The sequence below is a fragment of the Oryctolagus cuniculus genome, chromosome 2 (genome assembly GCF_051225735.1).
Source record: "Oryctolagus cuniculus isolate XC-2025 breed Fujian yellow rabbit chromosome 2, ASM5122573v1, whole genome shotgun sequence".
Taxonomy (NCBI): Eukaryota; Metazoa; Chordata; class Mammalia; order Lagomorpha; family Leporidae; genus Oryctolagus; species Oryctolagus cuniculus.
In genome coordinates, this window is record NC_142868.1 from 34,006,379 (window position 1) to 34,013,054 (window position 6,676).

General features: G+C 39.7%; 1 pseudogene; it reads left to right on the forward strand.

Moving 5' to 3' along the window:
• The first annotated feature begins 214 nt into the window (after nt 1-214).
• On the forward strand, nt 215-1,108 carry LOC149127721 (60S ribosome subunit biogenesis protein NIP7 homolog pseudogene; annotated as a pseudogene).
• Nucleotides 1,109-6,676: the final 5,568 nt, after the last annotated feature.

Below are 6,676 nucleotides of genomic sequence, written 5' to 3' on the forward strand. Positions count from 1 at the left end.
CTACCAAAAACACAGAAAATGACAAGAATTGGTGAGGATATGGAGAAATTGGAACCCTTGGGCACCATTGGCGAGGTAGTAAAATGGTGCAACTGCTATGAAAAATAATATGGGGATTTCTCAGAAAATTATAAATAGAACTACACTATGATCCAACAATCTTAGTTTTGGGTTTACAGCCTAAGGAATTGAAAAGAGAATGTCGAGCAGAAAAATGCAGCCTTTGACTGAAGAGGAGACCCAGGTCATGTTTGAGAAGATGGCCAAATACATCAGGGAGAACCTGCAGTTGCTAATTGACCAGCCCGTCGGCACCTACTGTTTCAGGCTACGCAATGACCGTGTGCACTACGTGAGTGAAAAGATCCTGTAAATGGCTGCCAATATCTCCAGGGACAAGCTGGTGTCACTGCAGATCTGCTTTGGGAAACTCACCAAGACCTACAAATTCCAGTTGCACATCACACATGGTGCTGGATTACCTGGCGCCTTATACCAAATATAAAATGTGGATAAGGCCTGGCACAGAGCAGTCTTTCCTGTATGGGAACCATGTTTTGAAACCTGGTCTACGTCGAATCACTGAAAATATTTCTCAGTACCAGGGAGTGGTGATGAACTCAATGGTAGACATCCCTTTGGGTTTTGGGGTGGCAGCAAAGTCTACACAAGACTGCAGGAAGTAGACCTCATGGCCATTATAGTATTTCATCAAGCAGACATGGGGGAATATGTGTGGCATGAAGACACATTGACTTAAAAATTCATTGCAAGGACAGACAGCTCTGTGGAAGGGCCTAGCTTTGTTTCCTTTGCGTGTGGTCTACTGTTGTATTGAATTTTGTCAATGCTGTAACTTCTTCAGGGACTTCTTAGTTTAATATGGCATCACTGACAAATGCAAGCTGGATTCTTAACATACACAGTGGCTCAGAAATGAGGTTTCAGATCTTTGTATTTATGACTATGTAGAGTACCCCATTACATGTTTGAATTGGAGGGATCCTTGTTGTGAGTTACAGGTTCTACATTGTTGGAACTGAGGACAAGAATAGCTTATTATTGTTGTCTGTGATAACACTTTGTCTTCTGCACTCATAAGAACATAGTGGGTTTTCTCTGTTATTAATATCATGAAAGATATCACCATATCAGAGTAGTAGGCCACATATGGAATTTTTCAAGTGGAATTTGACTAAGATAATAAGAGCAGTTTATTCAGCTATTTTTCTATACAGTAAGTTCTGTGTAGTGTAAAAGAAAAACTTGGATTCAAATCAGTTCTGCCACCTACCAGTTATATGGCCTTGGAAGAGTCATTCAACTTTAACATGCTTCATTTTCTTGTTTAAAAAAGAAAAACTAAGACAGCTTTAGCCATACACTTAAGAATCATTTTCAAAGTTAGAAATCATGGTTTTAAAGCTTCTAGCCACTGTCTGGAAAATGATAAGTGTTGAATAAATGTTGAGTTGTTTTTATATTGACATATATTTCTTTTAGTAAGTATACGGGTCTTACAATTTGAATATGAGTTGTTTTTCCTGTTTTTTTTTTTTTTTACTCATGAATGATCCAAGGCTTTTTTTCATCACTTTGATTCATAAAATGTAATTTCTCTTACAAACCTTTTTGTCTACTTGGCTGGACTGGACTGGACCAAAAGCACTAGAGACTCTGAGATAATAATTCAGCTTCTTCGCCCTTCACATCTTTCTTAAAATTATTTTTGTGGAAATATATTTTAAAAATCAGTGACACTGGGGCTGGTGCTGTGGTATAGTGGGTAAAGCTGCTGCATGCAGTGCCAACATCCCATATGGGCACCAATTTGAATCCCGGCTAGTCCACTTTTGATCCAGCTCTCTGCTGTGGCCAGGGAAAGCAGTGGAAGATGCCCAAGTCCTTGGGCTCCTGAACCTGCGGGGAAGCCCAGAAGAAGCTCCTGGCTCTTGGCTTCAGATTGGCACAGCTCTGGCTGTTGCGGCCATTTGAGGAATGAACCAGAGGATGAAGACTCCTCTCCCCACCCTGCCCTGTGCCTCTACCTCTATAACTCTGCCTTTCAAATGAATAAATAAATAAATCTTTAAAAAAAAAGCTATTTCTAAAAAAAGGAGAGTAACATTTTACAGATTTTTAAGATGTGTATTATAAGACAATTTGAAAATGAATACACTCAATTCCAAGAAGATACATCTGAAAATAAAACTTTTGATCACAAAAAAAAAAAAAGAAAGAAAAGAGAATGTCAAAGAGATAATAGCAAATCCATGTTCATAGCAGCACTATTTACCATAGCCAAGAGTTGAAGCAACCCAAATGTCCACCCATGGATAACTGGATAAAGGAACTTTGGTATATCTATACAGTGGAATATTATTCAGTTTTTAAACAAAAGAAGGAAACTCTGTCACGTGCTACCACATAGATGAATGTTGAGGACATTATGCTAAGTAAAGTAAGCCAGTCACAAAAGAGAAAAATACTGAATGATTCCACTTGGATGAGATATCTAAGGTCATCACATTTATAGAAATAGATGGTAGAATGCTGCTTATTGGAAGACGGAGGAGGAGAAAAGGGGTGTTGTTCTTTCTGAAAAGTCTTTTCTCTTGGGTTAGTTTAAGATTTTAGATATAAATGAATTGATACTTCTTGATATTTGGTTAGTGGTATCTCTGAAGTATGACACATATTTCTAAAAATAATCCAACTTCTATTTAAATCATATTTGTCTGAAATAAAACATAAATTTGTTATAACTCTTTAAGACCAAGAAAACATTTTTTGTTGTAATGAACTTCTTGTACACAAGCACTATCTTATATTTTCTCTCAACCCAAAATAACAGGAGCCGGCTCTGTGGCATAGTGGGTAAAGCCACCACCTGCTGTGCTGGCATCCCATATGGGTGCTGGTTCGAGTCCCAGCTACTCCACTTCTGATCCAGCTCTCTGCTATGGCCTGGAAAAAGCAGTAGAAGATGGCCTAAGTCCTTGGGACCCTGCTCCTTCATGGGAGACTCTGGCTGTTGAGGCCATCTATGCAGTGGAGCAGTGGATGGAAGACCTCTCTCTCTGCCTCTGCCTCTCTGTAACTCTGCCTTTCAAATATATAAATAAATCTTTTTTTAAATTTATTTTTGAAGTTTAGTTACTTTCAAATAGCTTCTTCAAAAAAGATTTCTTTACTTATTTATTTGAAAGGCACAGTGACAGAGAGTTAGGGAAAGACAAAGCGCGAGAGAGATCTTGTCCACTGACTCACTTCCCAAATGCCTACAATCAGCAGCCAGGAGCTCAATCCAAATCTCCTACGTGGGTGGCAGGAACACAATCACATGAGCCATCTCCACTGCCTACCAGGGTACATGTTAGCAGGAACCTGGAATTGGGACAGGAGCTCAGACCCAGGCACTTTGATGTGGGACATGGGCATCTCAACCAGCATCATAATTGCTAGGCCAAAGGCCAGCACTGACACCGTATTTTTAAGAAAAGAGTTTAAAAAAATAGCAATTTAAATAACCATGACATGCAGTAGTCTATTGTAAAGAGTTCTGGCTTAAAAAAGGAAGCAACTTCTTTGAGATATAATTCATGTGCCATAAACATTTACTCAGCTACAGTATGTAATTCAATGGTTTTACTACATTCACAGAGCTGTGCAACCAATTGCCACAGTCTAAGTTTAGAACATTTTCCTTACTTCAAAAAGAAACCCTTTATCCTTTAGCAGTCATTACTTATTCCACACTGCCCTGGACTTAGGGAACCACTAATTTACATTCTATCTCTACAGATTTGCCTAATTTAGAATTTTCATATAAGTGATACCATATAAAATGTAACTTGCCAAATGTCACAAAACCTGGGAGTGATATAGATTAAATTTAATGCCACTCCTCTTGGTTCTCACAGCAGTCTCTACACTTAGAGGTTTTCTATGTCATTATAATTACATTATCTCCTATCTGCCTCCAATTATTCAATCATTCATTCACTCACCAAACTATTCATTCCCCAACTATTTATTTTTATAAAAAGATGTGCTTATTTATTTATTTATTTATTTGGAAGGGAGAAAGAAAGGAAGATCTTCCACCCACTGGTTCACTCACCGATTGGCAACAACAACTTGGCTGGGCCAGGCCAAGGAGCCAGGAGCCAGAACCTTCATCCAAATCTTCCTCAGGGGTGTCAGGGACTTAAGCAGTTGAGCCATCTTCTGCTGCTTTCCTGGAGCATTATCAGGGAGCTGGATCAGAAGTGGCGGGGCTGGACCAGCACTGTGATATGTGATGAGGGCGTCCCAAGTGGTTGCTTAACTCTGAGTCACAGCATCTGTCCCCTGAAATATTTATTTATGGTTTACTTTACATCAGGCACTATGGCAGGTGTTAGGGGCATGGTGCCAACAAGGTACACAGTTGGGGGATAGGGAGGCCCTGGAGTTGTGATGCAATGAGCTTAGCTGCCGTCTGCCATGCCAGCATCCTGTATTGGAGTACTCGTTTGAGCTCCAGTTCTGATCCACCTCCCTGCTAATGTGACTGGAAAAGCATCGGAGAATGGCCAAACTTTTTGGGTCCCTGACACCCATGTGGAAGACCCAGAAAGAGCTCTAGGCTCCTGGCTTTGGCCTGGAGCAGCCCTAGCTTTGGTGGTCATTTGGGGAAGTAAAACAGTGGATTGAAGATCTCTCTCTCTCTCTCTCTCTCTCCTTCAAGTAAATAAAAAATATTAAAAACAAAAGCAAAAACAAAGTATACATGGTCTCATACAGGATCTTATTGAACTTAGAGTTTAATGGGGTAGCCTTACGAACAATTTAATTAAATGAATACATGCTATGGCAGCAAATAGCAACTCAGTTGTTAAGGAAACCAGAAAATGATTTTGAAACTGATAAAGATAATTGTGGGTTAGTGAGATAAGTCAAACATTTTGTGATCTTTTGCTTATAGATAATTGGTAGCATACTATATTACTTATTTTTAAGTCCCCAGATTTAGCGGCTTAAGAAACAAACATTTAATATCTCACCATTTTTGTGGGCCATTGGGAAGTGGCTTAATTGTGTGGTTCTGTCTCAGGGTCTCATGAGATTACTATCAAGATATCATCCAGGGCAGCCATCTTCTGAAGACTTGACAAAGCATCACTGGACCATATGCTTCCAAGATGGCTTTGGTCAGGAGACTTGATCACTACAGAAGTCTCTTCAGGGCTACTTAAGTGTCCTGGAGACCTGGTAGCTTCTCCAAGAACAAACCATCCAAGAGAAAACAAGGAAGAGGGCACAATGCCTTTTATGACCTATCTCAGAAGTCAGCATCATTACTTCTACTACATTCCATTCATTAGAAGTGAGTCACTAAGTCCACCCCACACTTGCGGGGAGGAGAATTCGGCTTCAACTTTTTTTGAAAGGTGGCATATCAAAGGGTTTGTCATCATATTTTAAAGCCATCCCATGCATCCAGGGAAATGACCAAAAAATTTCAGCATGGCCAGGTTTAGAGTGGAAGGAGGCTGATGACTGATGACGAGACAACTGGTGAGTGATGATGGAAAAATTAGTAGAAGTCATGTTACATATTGTCCTCTTCATCTTATTGATTGAGCTTCTTATTTTAAGGGCAATGAAAAGCCATTGAAGAGTTTGGGTTTCTTTTTGGTAACAGCTTTATTGAGATTATAATTAATAAATCGTCCAATTCAACCATTTTAAGTGATAAATTCAATGGCTTTTAACATATTCACAGAGATATTCATCTAGGGGTAGACATTTGGTGCAGTGGTTCAGACACTGTTTGGGACTCCTGCATCCCATATCAATTGCCTGTGTTTGAGTCCTGGCTCTGCTTCCAATTCCAGCTTTCTGCTAATGTGCACCTTGGGAATCAGTAGGTGATGGCTTAAGTGATTGAATCTCTGTCACCTACATGGAAATGTAGATTGAGTGCTGGGCTCTAGCCTAAGCCTGTCCCAGTTTTGGCTATTAAGAGCATTTGAAGAATGAACCAAGGGATGAAAGATCTTTCTCCATCTCTCTGCTTCCAAATAAGAATAAATAAATAAATGGCACAGAAGATAATTTTTTAAAGATTTATTTATTTAGTTGAAAGTGTTACAGAGAGAGAGGATGAGATAGAGAGAAAGAGAGATCTTCCATCCACTGGTTCAATCTCCAAATGCGCCAACAACCAGGGCTGTGCCTGCACATTGGTGCAGGGACCCAAGCATTTGGGTCATCTTCCACTGCTTTCTCAGGCACATTAGCACATAGCTGGATAGCAAACAGAGCAGCTGGGATTCCAACCGGTGCCTATATAGGATGCTGATATCTCAGGCAGCTTTACCCACTACACCACGTTGAGGGCCCCAGGATAATTCTTAATAATAATAAAGATAATAGTACATCTATATCCACATTCAATTTTAGAACATTTTCACTATCCTCCAAATAAACTCAGTGTCTGTTCATTGTTACCTTTCACCCCTATCCTCCCTATCCCTACACAGCCATCACACTATTTTCTTGTTCTATAGATTGGCCTATTCTAGGTCTTTCATATAGAATCATATGACATGTGGTTCTTGGTGACTGACTTCTTTCACTTAGCATAATATTTTCAAGGTTTATACATGTTGCAACATGGATTAATATC